Source organism: Bombyx mori, chromosome 27 (genome assembly GCF_030269925.1).
Source record: "Bombyx mori chromosome 27, ASM3026992v2".
NCBI lineage: Eukaryota > Metazoa > Arthropoda > Insecta > Lepidoptera > Bombycidae > Bombyx > Bombyx mori.
In genome coordinates, this window is record NC_085133.1 from 9,061,144 (window position 1) to 9,078,199 (window position 17,056).

Sequence of the window (17,056 nt, forward strand, 5' to 3'; positions counted from 1 at the left end):
CAAATATCTTCCCTTGGCGGGATTCGAACCCGCGACCCAATAAATGCCAATAAAACATTATCGAAATGTTCAGGCGTGGGGGCATTCCACTTTGCACCTCCGAACGTCATTCCATAGAAGACAACAATACGTGAATCATGCAAGTGTCACGACAAAGCAATTCAACTTTATAATTGGACGTAAACGATACGGTTGCGGTGGACTATTTGGTTTTCCTTCGCAATTGGGTGTCTTATATGCGCAGTTTATTATTTAAAAGGCGTATTTCACAAACTTCAAGTCCAAAACACTTCAGTCTTCCGGTAATTTGTATTGAGTACAAGTCATAGTCGAACTTGATTTAAGAAGCGACTGGAGTTCAAGTTAGGCGCGGGTGTCAATCAGCGTGCTTAGTGCGAATTTTTTAACGTTCTCCATAGTGTAATAGTTAACTCAAATTTGTATGGAGTCGGGACGTCTGCCTACGTTTGCCGCTAGGGGCGCTGTTCCAACTCCATACAAATATGAGTTAACTTTTACGTTATCGAGAACGTTAAAAAACTAGCCCAAAGCACACTGCACTTTTAATGTCAGGTTTGACACCGATCATAAATAAGAGCGTTAACACGTATACTAAGGTCACTAGTCATAAATTAACACGTTCGGTTGTGTGAAAAGTGTGACGTTCTAACTCGGCCATAGAGTTCTAGGTTCTTATTCAGTCGACATATAAAGTAGCTTTGTAATAATTAACATTGAATCCTTCAAAATATATTGGATTAATTCAGTCTTGCCTTCGGTCTTCGAAAATCTTAATAATATTTAAAACTAGCGACCCGCCCTCGCTTCGCTTCGGAAACTGTAATTTATTATTGATTTCTGCACTATTTAATGGATGTTATTATACATATAAATCTTCCTCTTCAATCACTCTATCTATTAAAAAAAACGCATCAAAATTCGTTCCGTAGTTTTAAAGATTTAAGCATACATAGGGTTATAGGGACAGAGAAAGCGACTTTGTTTTATACTATGCAGTGATTACTTTTAGTTATTTATTAGTAGTTATTGTCATATATATTATTTCCAACAGTTTTAATGAGCACAGGCGACGAACAGTCGTACACATAGATATCCTACTAGCATTATAAACACGAAAGTTAGTACGAATATATGGATTTATGTTTGTTACTGTTTAACCCAAAAACTACTGAATGGATTTTGATGAAGCTTTACAATAACATAGTTTACGCATCAGAATTACACAAAGGCTATCATTTATAAAGATATAGTGTGAATTACCCTCAGTATAATGATAAGTGTCAAATAGGTAGGAAAAAATTTGCCATCTTATTTTCATAATCAATAATAACATTCAGTTCTCGAAGCGAAGCGAGGGCGGATTGCTAGTAATGATAATAACAACACGCGAGCATAAAGCGCAAAACAAATTTCAATTATGATTTAATTCAGATTTTCTTAATATATTCCCTTTTATATCCTTCTCCTGCCCGAGATTATTAACCGTAACAGCTATTAGTTAAATTTATTATAGAATGCCTTCATTTTTTACCTTTGATGGCTTCATTGGATCGTTTAATTCGATTATATTTTATAGATTCGCCCTTACCACCTTTAGATTGTTATTTGTCAGTATGCCTGAATATTGTATCATTTAAGGCTTTCCCCCTATGAGTCGAAATAAACAACTGTAATACAAATTGCGTTGTTTTCGTGACCCCGTTCGCGGGGAAATGTACCTAACCGTATAAATAATTTAATTACATAATAACATGCGATACACGCGTAATTTTACCATTAACATCAGGATTAAGTTACTTGTGAATACCCAAATTTTGTTTATATCGATTGGCGATCAAAGTTACATACATGGAAAGAGTTTAAATTCAAGATTCCTTAATATACAGAAAATCGGTGCGAACGTCCTCAAACGGGCGTTTACACGGTCTATTACCGCTCGAGGGCGTCTTACGTTTCGCGTCTGACGTAGGCGCTGACAGGTCACAGTTGTATGGCCGTTACCTGCAACGCGTCAGCGGGAGGGAATTGGCTAGGGGTCGCCACCATGGTGGTAGTTATGAAACGAACAATATACTGGTAGTCTGCCCCGCCCGCATAGAATGATCGGACATGTTGCTACCGCCTGTCGTGACGGCAATGCTCGGCAAACAAGTTTCATTATTTTGCGTGATTTTTTTATTTATTTATTGCTTAGATGGGTGGACGAGCTCACAGCCCACCTGGTGTTAAGCGGTTACTGGAGTCCATAGACATCTACAACGTAAATGCGCCACCCATCTTGAGATATAACTTCTAAGGTCTCAAGTATAGTTACAACGGCTGCCCTACCCTTCAAACCGAAACGCATTACTGCTTCACGGCAGAAATAGTCAGGGTGGTGGTACTTATCCGCGCGGACTCACAAGAGGTCCTACCACCCACAACTAACCGTGAAATAACCGGAAAGGCTAAGGAGGGCTTACAATCTGAAGCCACTGCTTGGGCGTCCTGATTTTTCACCGATCGCTATATCCGATAATCGCAATCAACTCCGTAGCATCTCTGATTGCACGGTTGACTTCTGTCGCAACTCCTACCTTCCCCGGGCTGACCCAGACGGAGCCACAATGAAGGAGACTCATAATAGATTCATAGATTAGACACGAAAACTAACTCTTAATATACAATAATCAAAGTTCTACTCGGGACGTGACTATCCGAATTTACGTAAAATTAAAAATCAGTTTTACTCGAGAAATTAAACAGGAATATTATTACAAACTAGCGGCCCGCTCCGGCTCCTATCGGGTCTTTAACAAAAATTTCAACGATATTTGACGTTATTTTATTTTTTTAAATAAAAGAACACCTCTTGCGGCATAACTATAATAGTTAAACATATGCTGTCGCGACACTTTTTGTAAATAATAATGTGTATTACAAAGTCATCGTATATTATTTTATTCTATCATCAACAGTTTTCGCAGGGCACGCGATGTAAAAAATATTTTAGGTAATTTTTTTACACCTTGGGTTACATCATTGGAATTTTAGTAAGGATCCCTAATTTTTTTCAAAAAGATTATAGCCTATGTCACTTGGGAATAGTGTAGCTTCCAAACAGTGAAACAATTTTTCTAATCAGTTCAGTAGTTTCGGAGCCTATTCAATACAAACAAACAAATCTTTCCTCTTTATAATTTTAGTATAGACAAACGACTACACGAAAAACTATTAAAAATCTACGTGAACAAGACAACTTTTTCTTTACAGTATGTACCGTCGAAAACTTCGCGATTACGCCACAATCGTGTTTGAATGTTTTGACGAGCTGGAAAATTTGTAAACTCTTCGACTAGATTGTTACGACATTCGGTTGAAACCGTGTTAGCCGTGTTTCCCACCCGCACAGCGATCGATATAAAAACAAAGCATCGTTACATACATGAGTCGACCATTATCAAAGGCGGCAATGTGACTTTTGGACAATTATTGGTAAATCAGAAAAAACGAATTATTGACTTTGTATTTCATTGGCAGTTACAAAACTCTTCTGAACGACATCTTAGGTAAATAACAGGTTAAGTATTAACCTTTATTTAATGCAGGTTTTGAACCGTATTCTTTGAAGGAGACGATTGTATTCAAATCAATCTGTATTGACATATCAATAACATTTTTTTGTCCAAATGCACAGATTGCCACCTTTGATAATAGACGACTCACATTATGTATTCTTAACGAAGTACACGTTTTATTTTTTATTGCTTAGATGGGTGGACGAGCTCACAGTCCACCTGGTGTTAAGTGGTTACTGGAGCCCATAGACATCTACAACGTAAATGCGCCACCTACCTAACCTAAAGCGTTTTCGACTTCAAAAATAATGAAGCGTCCGTTTATTACTACGAAAACTACGTTAAAACTGCTGTGTTATAGACATCAAAAACCACAACCCGAAAAACGGCCCGAACGCTCTTCGGGAAAATACACTTCTGCACAAAAGTTTGATCGTTACTTATTTGCGGATATTTACAACACTACAGCTGTCAGAGCGCGAGTTACCAAAAAAACAAGACGTACATTGAAGAGCCACCACATAGTACGCGTCCGAGAATTAATTCCAATATATTTATCTTTCTGTCTTTATTTACTTCTTTAATTTACGTGAGAGACGGGACTCGAGTGCAATGTAACGCAGCGATGATAAACATTTTTGTGAGGTTTAAGAAAAAGTTCGTTAAATCGCCATAAAGTATCATTGTGATCGCTTTTTTTTTATATAAACACTGTAGAATTAAGACTTCGACACAAAAAAAACGTCCCGGGCCAAATCGACTGTTTTGTGAAATGCGTCAATCCTGACAACCCGAAAAACGGCCCGAACGCTCTTCGGTAAAATACACTTCTGCACAAAAGTTTGATCGTTACTTATTTGCGGATATTTACAACACTACAGCTGTCAGAGCGCGAGTTACCAAAAAAACAAGACGTACATTGAAGAGCCACCACATAGTACGCGTCTGAGAATTAATTCCAATATATTTATCTTTCGGACTTTGTTTACTTCTTCATTTACGTGAGAGACGGGACTCGAGTGCAATGTAACGCAGCGATGATAAACATTTTTGTGAGGTTTAAGAAAAAGTTCGTTAAATCGACATAAAGTATCATTGTGATCGCTTTTTTGTATTAACACTGTAGAATTAAGACTTCGACACAAAAAAAAGTCCCGGGCCAAATCGACTGTTTTGTGAAATGCGTCAATCCTGACAACCCGAAAAACGGCCCGAATGCTCTTCGATAAAATACACTTCTGCACAAAAGTTTTATCGTTACTTATTTGCGGATATTTACAACACTACAGCTGTCAGAGCGCGAGTTACCAAAAACAAGACGTACACTGAAGAGCCACCACATAGTACGCGTCTGAGAATTAATTGCAATATATTTATCTTTCAGACTTTATTTACTTCTTAATTTACGTGAAAGACGAGACTCGAGTGCAATGTAACGCAACGATGATAAACATTTTTGTGAGGTTTAAGAAAAAAGGTCGATAGATTGGAAATCGACAAACAATAACTCTACCTAAAATTAACGACACCCATTCGCTCGCCAATAGTTCTAACCGAGTTTCTACTGAGTCGATAGTATGGTCAATTTTTACGCCAGATGATCTAAGATAGTAAGCCAGATTATCATTCAGAAGACAAGGGAATGAAAAACTCAGATCTTCTGTCGTCGATATTGATTGAATCTTCATGTTACTAAATTGAGTATGGAGCAATGGTAATTAAGTATTGAACACGACCTGTTGTGTGCCTAGGGTGACATTACCGGTATATTCGTCCCTGCAAATTATTAACACATTCACACGTCTGGATTTGGTACGACGGTATTAAATTTTTGGTGTATATTTACCTCGATAACCGCCTAAAATTATGGCGTAAATTCGGTTACCAATATACACTAATAAAAAAGAAACGGTGTCGTCTTAACCGTGTTAATCTAGCTGTGAAAACAAATAGGGCCTATTCTATAATTCTCATATTATATGATATTATTATTTATCGCCGACAAGGCGTGTATGGATTTGGGACGAGCACTGAGTCATTTCCATATGAAATAATAACAATCGTTTCACAGGAAAAAAGTTCTCTCTGTTTTCTCACTAGCTTTCATAGTAATGGATTAGCGGAATGTATTCCTAGACAACATGTAAACATTCTGTTTATTGGGAACTCTTTGTAGTCGTTATAAAAAAAATACAGATTATATCAGAAATGTGCGGAATTACTTCTTCGAAATACGCTTCGATTGTGGCAACAATCGCATGGCCCAATACAAATTAGAGGGTGTCTTCGAATCATATGTAATACTAGCGACCCGCCCTCGCTTCACTTCGGAAACTGTAATTTATTATTGACTTCTCCACTATTTAATGGATGTTATTATACATAAAAACCTTCCTCTACCACTCTATCTATTAAAAAAAAACGCATCAAAATCCGTTGTGTAGTTTTAAAGATTTAAGCATACATAGGAACAGACAGATATAGGGACAGAGAAAGCGACTTTGTTTTATACTATGTAGTGATTTAACTTTATTTAATAAAAAAAGTCAAAATAATATATGTACGGTTCTGTTTTCTCTTCATTGTTGATTTACTCCCGAAGTTATTTGTTTCATTGCCTTTGTTGGCATGTGAGCATACGGCGCAGCTGATGGTGACTTTTCACCGAGGCACGGTCGTATGTACATACATAGCATTTACATAAAAAAAATGTAGAACCCTGTGTCCCTCTGACTTAACTACATTTAAATAAACATATAGAGTAGAATCAATTCTATTTTAAATCGCTAAAGAAAAATCCTTCATTCTGACACTGTTTTCAGGGCGGGCTGAAACTTACTAACGCATTTTATGTCATATTATGTTGATACTCATTGTGCATTGTGTATCTTAAGATATGATTGATCTTAAGATAAGCTCAAGTACGTGATAGCCCCAAATGACGTCACACGCAAGTGAAGTTGCGACAATTTCGGATTTGTAAAGCTTGCGCACCAATTTAAGAATATAGGGGCTATCCGGCTTCCTATTGTCTCTGTGACTGGGTGACGGCTGTTCTTTAAATGGAACGCTTGGATAATTCCTGGCACAAATATGCAGGGTCGTGGTGTCGCGTGTGCAGACTCGCAATGCCACCAGCACTAACACTAATTACGAATATGTTATATAGCTGTTCGTTTATAACACGTTGGATTAGTTAAATCAGTACCGGCTTAGCATCCAAACGATGGCAGTCACATGGCTATGATAAAAGGACATCTTATCTTTTAGGCCACGGAAGCTTTCACTTTTTTTTGTTTTATTGCCCTTGTAGGCAGACGAGCATACGGCCCACCTGATGATGAGTGGTTACCGTCGCCCATAGATTCAGCAATGCCAGGGGCAGAGCCACTGCCTACCTAACACTAATTTGATAATTCAAGAAACCCAGCTTATTTACTTTAAAACATCAAATTAAATGGTTCTAAAATTGAAGGCAATCTGCTCAATTTAAGCGAATATGCGACATACAAACTTATAAATTGAGTTGAAAGTTGAAACAAAGTAAAAGCTATATAATAATATGTATATGCGTAGCACCCCAAGTATGTTTAGTTGATTCGATCTTGTTGGATATACAAATCTATTGTACTAATATTTTCGGATTTAATCACCACTGGTCAGAAATTTAAATATGCAATTTATTTTCGTTTTTTTTTTATACGATGTTATCATGTGGAAATTTATTTATTTATTTATTTATTAAGTTGCACCAACAAAGTGATCGTCAATACAAAACATTGAACAATTGACAAAAGTTCATGGCAGATGTCACCTAAATTATAGGTGCAATCGACAGTGCATTAACATCAAAAATAAAATAAAAAATACAACTAAGATTTGATTAGATTTCATTCATTGCTTAAGATTAATTTATATTTAATTGGGAGATGATCCGTAATATAAATCTGATAATATAATCTAATCGTTCGTGAATGCGTTTAGACGTTTAGAGTTTATTTCCTTGGACAAATCGGCACCTGCGTGTGTGATTTGTACGCCAATATAAACGCTTCATACCAATACTAACTAACGGGCACCTTATCCTTTAGGCCGTGAAGACTCGTGAATATCCTTTTAGTAGTATCTATTCATAGGTTCTGTTTCGCCCACCGGTTACTAAGCACTTTTACAATTTTATTTCGCGTTTATTATATTAATGGCTATAGGCCAAGCTTTGCTGTGAGTTTATTGAATATTAATAACATTTACCTAGTTAAGTTTTAATTTCTCTGCGTAGAACCCGAATTTGTTTCCCTTATAACATCCACTAGTGTAAGTCCCGTCAGAAGCGCTACAGTTGAGTTGGAGATTAGCTGTTTGTTCTAACAGAAAAACATATTTAAGAAAAGCTCTTTTTATTGCCTATCAATATTGTCCCTATGCATTTAGTAACTGTTACTTTGGAACATTATGAACATTTGAATTTTTTCTATATTTTAGCTTTGTTGCGTCAAGTGTGATTCCAAAAAAAATTGTTACGTAAATACCCAAAGATTTAAGAGGAATGCGAAAGTTTTATATTCTACGATGCTAGCCAATCAGTTTACGCTAAAATAACAGATCTAATGTATGTCGGAAAGTAGACAGACATTTGTGATAATTTGTTGGATGACAAAATATTTGAAGTCATCGTGGCCTAACGGATAAGACGTCGGGTGCATTCGTGTTGAAGCGATGCACCGGTGTTCGAATCTCAGGCGGGTACCAATTTTTCTAATGAAATACGTACTCAACAAATGTTCACGATTGACTTCCACAGTGAAGGAATAACATCGTGTAATAAAAATGAAACCCGTAAAATTATAATTTGCGTAATTACTGGTGGTAGGACCTCTTGTGAGTCCGCGCGGGTGGGTACCACCACCCTGCCTATTTCTGCCGTGAAGCAGTAATGCGTTTCGGTTTGAAGGGTGGGGCAGCCGTTGTAACTATACTCGAGACCTTAGAACTTGTATCTCAAGGTAGGTGGCGCATTTACGTTGTGGACGTCTATGGGCTCCAGTAACCACTTAACACCAGGTAGGCTGTGAGCTCGTCCACCTATTTAAGCAATAAAAAATAAAAAAAAATAAAAACAGCTCATTCAATAAATTAGATAGTCTCCGTAGCGAAGATAAATATTTAATTGCATTAATACATTGTAGGTCCATTTTTAAACGTATTTTACGAAAAATAGTGATGTTACTACACACTACACATTTTGGACACTTTTTTACCGTCTTTATTCGGTCTTTCTTTTGCTAGCGAATTTATACGAAATTATTCCGAATATTATTACCGTATTTCACTATTCGGAACCTAAAGAACTTAGCCCACACTCAAATGGTCACCGTACTCCATATGAAGAACAATGAACGCTATTCAAACATATTCAAAGGAGAATACCTTATGCTGTATCATTACTGGCTATTGTGAGCCTCGACACGTTATCACTATCCTGCTTAATTCTGCAGGGAAGCAATATTTTTTTTGATTTGAAGAGTGGGGCAATTATCGTCCAGTCGTCGTTACCTAATGCCGAGTTTACATTACGAAATTAGTGTCATGCATGTTGAGCTCAGTTTCACGAAAGTAGTTTCGATATATGCGAAAGTAATTTCGTTAAAAAATGAGTGTCGCGAAATCAACAGTATCGCAGTAACCATGGCGCCAACAGCATCAAGCTATAATTTGCTATATTCAATGTAGCTAAAGAAATGCTTATATACCTATAAACTTAAAAAAAGACTATCAAGAAAAAAAAGTTGGTAGATTCGAGGATGGTCAACAAGAAGGCATTTAGGTGCAATGAAGTTAGTCTCTGAATTAGCAGATGAAGATCCTGAGAGTCATAAAAACTATTTTCGAATGAGTGAAGATAATTTTGATTTTTTACTATGTGTTTCGGGACCCTTGTCATTGATATTCATTAATAAGATCTATATTTTTTTATACTCCATCATTGGTTTGCCATTTTCAACGCTTGAAGCGCGTCCGAACTAACAATACACACGTCCGCACAGCGCAGGCCCTTTCGCGACATTAGTTTCACGTCGCGTCTACACTATGAAATTAGTTGCATGACACTAATTTCACCAAAAAATCGCGCAGGGCACGAAACTAATTTGCATGCATGAAATTAATGCATGCATTACGAAAGTATTAAATTACACGTGAAACTGTTAGTAAAACTAATGTCACGAAATTAATTTCACGCCACTAATTTCGTAATGTAAATTCGGCTTAAAGGATAAGACGACCGGTGCATCCGTATCTAGCGATGCAACGGTATTCGAATCCCACAAGCAAGTATCAATTTTTCTACTGAAATATGTACTTAGTGTTCGCGATTGACTTCCACGGTGAAGGAATAATTGTCATCGTGTCATAAAAATAAGTCGCGAAATTATAACTTGCGTAATTGCTAGTGTGTGTGAGTAACAAGTGTATGACGAAACAGAAATACTGTTTACTGGTGATAGGTCGTCTTGTGAGTCCGCACGGGTAGGTACCACCACCCGGCCTCTATTTCTGCCGTGAAACAGTAATGCGTTTCGGTTTGAAGGGTGGGGCAGCCGTTGTAACTATACTTGAGACATTAGAACTAATCTCAAGATGGGTGGCGGCATTTACATTGTATATGTCTATGGGCTCGGGTAACCATTTAACACCAGGCCGTCCCTGAGCTCGTCCAACCATCTAAGCAATAAATAAATAAAAAACTACATATGAGTCGACTATTATCAAAGCCGGCAATCTGACTTTTGGAAAATTATTGGTAAATCAGAAAAACGAATTATTGACTTTGTATTCCATTGGCAGTCACAAAACTCTTCGGAACGACATCTTAGATAAATAACAGGTTAACTATTAACCTTTATTTAATGCAGGTTTTGAACCGTATTCTTTGACGATTATATTCAAATCAATCTGTATTGACATATCAATAACATTTTTTTTGTCCAAATGCACAGATTGCCACCTTTGATAATAGACGACTCATATACTACTTTTACTATACTATACTACTTTTTACTTTGACAGAAATAAAAATATTTTATAATAATAAAAAACTGCGAATTCAAACTATACAAGTAATTTGAATTAGCACCAGCTCAAGATTATAAAACAAAATTATATCTTTGCCTATATTTGTGACTCAATAGATATAAAAATGTAAACTAGCAGTGTAGCTAGTGGGGCAGCCGTTGTAACTATACTGAGACCTTAGAACTTATATCTCAAGGTGGGTGGCGCATTTACGTTGTAGATGTCCATGGGCTCCAGTAACCACTTAACACCAGGTGGGCTGTGAGCTCGTCCACCCATCTAGGCAATAAAAAAAAAATAAAAAATAAAAACCTTTTTACTAAGACAGACAATTGTTTCTGGTTTTTTTCTTCGGGTGACGTCGAGTGTGAACACAAGTGTCTTCGAAGTTTCCCGGTGTTTTAATTAATATTATTTGTTTAAATTGCTGTTGACTTGCGCTACTGATTCGTGTTGGTGTTGGTATATATCTGTTGTGCCGTGAGTGTAAATATATTGTGTTTGTTATATTATTAAAAGGTAAGAATCATGGATGACCCGCACGATCCCGGGGGAGGTTATAAAGGACCACGTGCGCCCCACTCACAAAACTTTTCTTCTCAGATGGATATAGATCCACCCAATTCCAGAAAACGACCACCACAGTCTGAGGAAAACATTCCCCCTAAAAAAACGATTACTAATCTTTCACAAACTTCGCCGTCGATTCAGTCCACGTACACACATCCCGATTTTGTTGAACGTAAGACCCGATACTGTGAAGATGACATTGCCCCTTTTTTAGTCCACGTTAATAAGACGGTAACAGATGTGTCTGCTGGTCCCACCTTGAAACCCATCAAATTCGGACACTTTCTATTCAGAAACAGCATAAAAAATGTAATACAGGATGGTGTGAAACGCATTGGCCGCAACAGGGTTTCAGTGGAATTTAAATCTGCTGCTGCGGCTAACGCTTTTCTAGAACACCCAGCACTTCAGCCGGCTAAATTTGAAGCGAACATCCCATCTTATAATGTTACACGAATGGGAATTGTGCGTGATGTTCCAGTAGAATGGACTTTAGAGGAGCTGGTCCAATCGGTAGAAGTTCCTGCTGGCTGCGGTGCAGTCATTAAAGCACGCCGCTTGAATAGGAAGAAAATAGAAAATAATGTCCCTACCTGGATACCTACCCAATCTGTAGTTTTAACTTTCTCTGGTCAAAAACTTCCAAATCGGATTTTCTGCTTTTTTACTTCTCTCCCAGTTGAAGTTTATGTCCTTCCCATTATCCAGTGCAACAAGTGCTGCCGATTCGGCCATATTTCAACGCAGTGCCGATCAGCCCCTCGTTGCTTTATTTGCTCCCAACCCCACGAAGGAATTACCTGCTCGAAGTCATCCCCTCTATGCCTGTTCTGTTCCGGCCCCCACTCTGCCACTGACACATCCTGCCCAGAGCACAGTCGACAAAAATCGATCAAATTAGTTATGTCACAGGAAAGCATCTCATATTTAGAAGCATCGGCTAGGTTCCCACAGGTGAGAAGATCATTTGCAGATACTGCCCGAATGACTCAATCATTTCCGTCCACGTATCCTCCGACAATTCACACTGATCTCTCTCAGCCACTCCATCCCAATTCTCAGTCCTCTTCTTATAAGAAGACTGTTAATATAGCCCGACGCCCATATTCTGCTGCTCTAAGCCCAGGCTACGATAGAGAAGCCCACTGTCGTATTGTAGATACTCCAGCCTCCACCACCCCCAATGGATGCGCTCTGTTATCTCCCAACCCCCCTCAACAAGAAAATCTACTAGAACTTCTCTTGTCCACCCTCATCAACATCATTTCGAAAATGAATGATGTAGCCCTACCGAACAACGTCTATCAAAAACTGACTCAGCTGATTTCGATTTTCAACAATGTTCCCAACAATCCTACAGTGGAATTGTCGCAGCATTAGATTAAAAAAAGCTGAACTGATTTTTCTCATAAATAAGCATAACCCCTTGATTTTTGCTGTCCAGGAGTCACGCCTACTCCCGGGCTCCCGCTTCAGGGTTCCCGGTTTTGCGTGCCTCCGGGATGATAAGAACAACGGAAAATGCGGTAGCTGCATTTTAGTTTCGAGATCCATCCCATATTCCCAGATCACTCTCCCTCCACATGACAGTAACTGCTTCAATGTAGTGGCTGTTAGAGCCTTAGATATATCTTTTTTATCCGTTTATATACCTGATCCTAACATGTCCATCCTAACAAATCTATTCTCAATCATTGGTGCCCTCCCCCCTCCTGTTGCTGTATTGGGTGACTTTAACATCCACCACAGTTCATGGGGTTGTTATCAGAATGATTCCCTATCCTCCGCCTTCCTTGACCTAGTTGATGACCACAACCTCTGCATCCTCAATGACGGCTCCCCCACACGTAGAGTTCTTCCTGGCCAGAACCCAAAATCCGCTGTAGACCTTTCTCTATGCACTCCAGCCACCTCTTCGCGCCTCACATGGCTTACGCTGTGCAATACGCATGGTAGTGATCATTTCCCCATCCTTATGTCCTTTCCTGACTCCTCTAATTATATACTCCCTCCTCGCAACCCTCGACTTAAATTTAATTTGTCGAAGGCGGACTGGACCCTGTTCTCTCAGTCTGTTGACGCTCTTTTGGTTCATCTTTCCCCAGTCCCCCATGAGAACACCCATGCTGCTTACTCCATCTTTAGGAATGCTTTACTTTCAGCAGCAGAGACAGCGATTCCTACTAAAAACGCTTCTAGGGGTAAAATCCCATCACTTCCCTGGTGGGACTCTGACTGCTCTGATCTATGTAAACAACGTAAAGAAGCCGAGATGGAGTACGCGTTACACATGTCTCCAGCTAAATACATAAGTTATAAAGAAGTAGCTGCAAGGACAGTCAGAACACTATCTGAACGAAAGAGACTGGGCTGGAACATGTTTTGTGAGTCTCTTTCTCCCAGTTCCCGCCCTTCTTTGGTCTGGAATAATGTCAGGAGATTTCGCGGATCCGTATCTGTAGACCACAATTCTTCTTCGAACGACCCATCGGTTTGGATCGATTCATTCTCATGTCGACTTGCTCCCCCTTACGTTCCCACCTTAGCTGAGTCCTCTTCCCTTCCCCCTCCGCATTCACCTACTCCTGATACTCTTGTGGCCCCTTTTTCTCTGGACGAACTAACTGCAGTTTTGGAGTCTCTTAAGGACTCGTCCCCGGGAATCGATGGAATACCTTATTCATTCATTGTCAAATGTAGCTTTACGTCCAAATTAATATTTCTAAACATATTAAATAATATTTATTCTTTAGGAATCCCTCCAGATGAATGGAAAACCCAAATAATCGTCCCTATCCTCAAGCCAGCAAAACCTAATAACGAGTCAAGTAGCTACCGTCCCATCGCCCTATCATGTACCATGAGCAAAATTTTAGAACATCTTGTTAAAAATAGATTGGAGTGGTTTGTGGAGAGTAGAGGCATCCTCCCTGCAAGTCAATTTGGCTTTAGGAAGGGATTGAGCACTATGGATAGCGTAGGTTGCCTTGCAACGGATATACGCATTGCTCTCTCTAAAAGAGAGTCCTTGGTCGGGGTTTTTCTTGACATTGCATCCGCATACGATAATGTCCTTCTTCCTGTACTCAGGCAAAAAATGCTCCAGCTGAGTATCCCAGAGAAGATGGTTAACTTCATATCTAATCTATTTTCATCTAGAGCCATTTTAATTTCTTGCCAAAATTCTTTACTTCCTCCTAGACTTCTATGGAAGGGCCTCCCTCAGGGATCAGTTTTAAGCCCTCTATTATACAACTTGTATACCTACGACCTAGAACTTTCGGTAAATTCATTCTGCAACGTACTACAATATGCGGATGATTTGGCTCTATACGTCTCAGTCAGGGACTTAGGGGATGCCTCTGCTCGCCTCAACTCCGCTATTAACTATCTCCATGACTGGTTAGGTAATCATGGTCTATCCCTTTCAGTTGAGAAGAGCAGTGTAGTGACATTTTCTCGCATGCGATCTATTCCCGACGTCATTGTCTCGTTTGATGGCAAAATATTCCCAGTGCGAAACTCAGTAAAATTTCTCGGAGTCGTTCTTGACTCGCGTATGACTGGTGTCCAACACATTAACCACATCATCAAAAAGTGCGAAAAGAACATCCATATTCTTCGCTCCCTGTCAGGCGTATGGTGGGGATCACACCCCTACACTCAAAAACTGTTATATAACGCCTTGATTCGCAGCCATTTTGATTATGGCACTCACATTCTAGAACCTTGCAATAAGTCTGCCTTAACCTCCTTGGACAGGATCCAATCAAAGTGCCTACGTATCATAATCGGAGCAATGAAGTCTTCCCCCATTAACGCCCTTCAGGTTGAATGTGCAGAACCCCCCTTGCACTTGAGGAGACAATACTTATCGGACAGATTCATTTACAAAAATTTTCAGCTTTCTAACCACCCCCTTATTTCAAAGTTACATACTCTTTCGGAACACATCTATTTCAACAGTTACTGGAATCATAAGTCCCACCCATGCCTCTTCACCAGTTTTGTTAAGTTTATCAGCCTCCCCTGTCCCGTCTATCAATGTAGGTTAAATCCATTATTCCTCACACCTTATAATGCAATTCTATACCGTCCGGACATTGTTCTAAATATCGGAATAAATAAAGATGACCCCGGTGCAAACGCCAAATTTAACTCTGTCGTCAATAGTAAATGGAACGGTTGGCATACTATGTTCACTGACGCATCAAAAATAAAAGCTGACGGCTGTGTAGGCTTCGCTGTCTGGATACCGGAGTACAAAATCATTTTAAACTTTAAGTGTCCCCCTCAAGCCTCGGTTTTTACAGGAGAGGCGCTAGCTATCCTTGAAGCCCTGATGTATATAGAATCACATAAGCTACACAACACGGTGATATTCACCGACTCTAGAAGCTGTCTACAGGCAATCCTTGCAAACCAACTCAGATCCAAGTCAAAACTCCCTTTTGTTCTGAAAATTAAAGAAATTCTTTTTCGGTGTCACGTGTCTGGCATAAAAATCACCCTAGCTTGGATCCCGGGACATAGCGGTATAGTGGGTAATGAGGGTGCTGATCAGTGTTCTAAGGATGCCACGACAATAGGTAGTGATATTCATTACACAACCTATGCACAAGATCTAACGTCTCTAGCCAAGGCCGATCTCATATCGCGCTGGAATGAAGCGTGGAACCTTTCGAAGCGCATTAAAGGCAAACATTACGCGGATGTTCAAGACTCGTTGCTCGTTCGGCCTTGGTTTTTTAAATACAGGAAAGCCAACAAGAGAGTCACGTCCACAATATGTAGGTTAAGATTAGGTCATGCTTGTACCCCGGTTCACCTAGCTAAAATAAGGGTCAAGGATAGCTCCCTATGTGAGTGTGGGCTCGACGAGGGATCAGCAGAACACATTTTCTTTAACTGCCCTAGAAGACCTTCCCTTTACGAAGTTCTACCGGACATTATCCCCAGACCGACGAATTTCAAATCTTTGTTGAGCCTTGTACATACAACTTTTGTAAATATTTTATGTGAATATGTTCACCAGAATAACATTAGACTATAAGTTGTTTGTCCTTACTAATCTTCTGACAATCTTTTCTGTAACATATATATATATATGTATGTATATGTATATATACATATATTGTTTGTCCTGTTTTAGGTTAGTAATTCAACAGTTGATTACTTTGTAAAATAATAATAATTAAAATTGATGTGACCTTGTGCAATCACGAAGCCCACCCAACAAAAAAGAATCCAAACTTCACCAAAAGACATCAGCTGAGCATAATCAAAACCACAGACTATAAAACTTGACTTTGGCGAAATCAAAAAGGACCGCCATTACAAAAGAAAATGTAAACAATTGTTTCTGTATATTTCACAGAAAATTACACCATCATATGACTGGGCTTAGTGCCAATTTTTTCTTTAAATGAAAACAAATCTCTTCCTTATGAAATTTCTATTAATCTTGGCAAGCTTTATGAACGATTTATATTTGTCACATGTAAGAGAAAAGTTCTTAATTGACTTACTGCTCTGATAATAGGCTGTCTATAGGGTTTGTGCTCTTAATAACTTAGGATTAATATAACATTCAATTCTATTGTCAGGACTTACTTCATTTTCAAGTTTTGGTATTCTCATTGCTCCCCGATCTCCATATTATAAGTGAGTTCATTAATTTAATTACTCACTACACAAAAGAATTTTTAGTTTTGTTGTTAAATTAAATTATATTTTTATTTATTTACTATTTGTGTTGGTTTCGCTATTCTCATTATATTTGAAGACAGTTTTTTATTACTATCTGCTGGTTATCAGTATCTTGATTAAATATAACA

The 17,056-nt window shown here is 38.7% G+C and overlaps 1 protein-coding gene and 1 long non-coding RNA gene across 4 annotated transcripts in view; one reads left to right on the top strand and one right to left on the bottom strand.

The window, feature by feature from the left end:
• LOC733012 (heterotrimeric guanine nucleotide-binding protein beta subunit) overlaps positions 1-17,056 on the bottom strand; it is a 38,687-nt gene that overhangs the window by 17,816 nt on the left and 3,815 nt on the right.
• On the top strand, positions 9,931-16,428 carry LOC134201551 (uncharacterized). The gene is made up of 2 exons (XR_009976904.1): positions 9,931-11,168; positions 16,372-16,428. It is a non-coding gene; the product is annotated as an uncharacterized LOC134201551 (long non-coding RNA).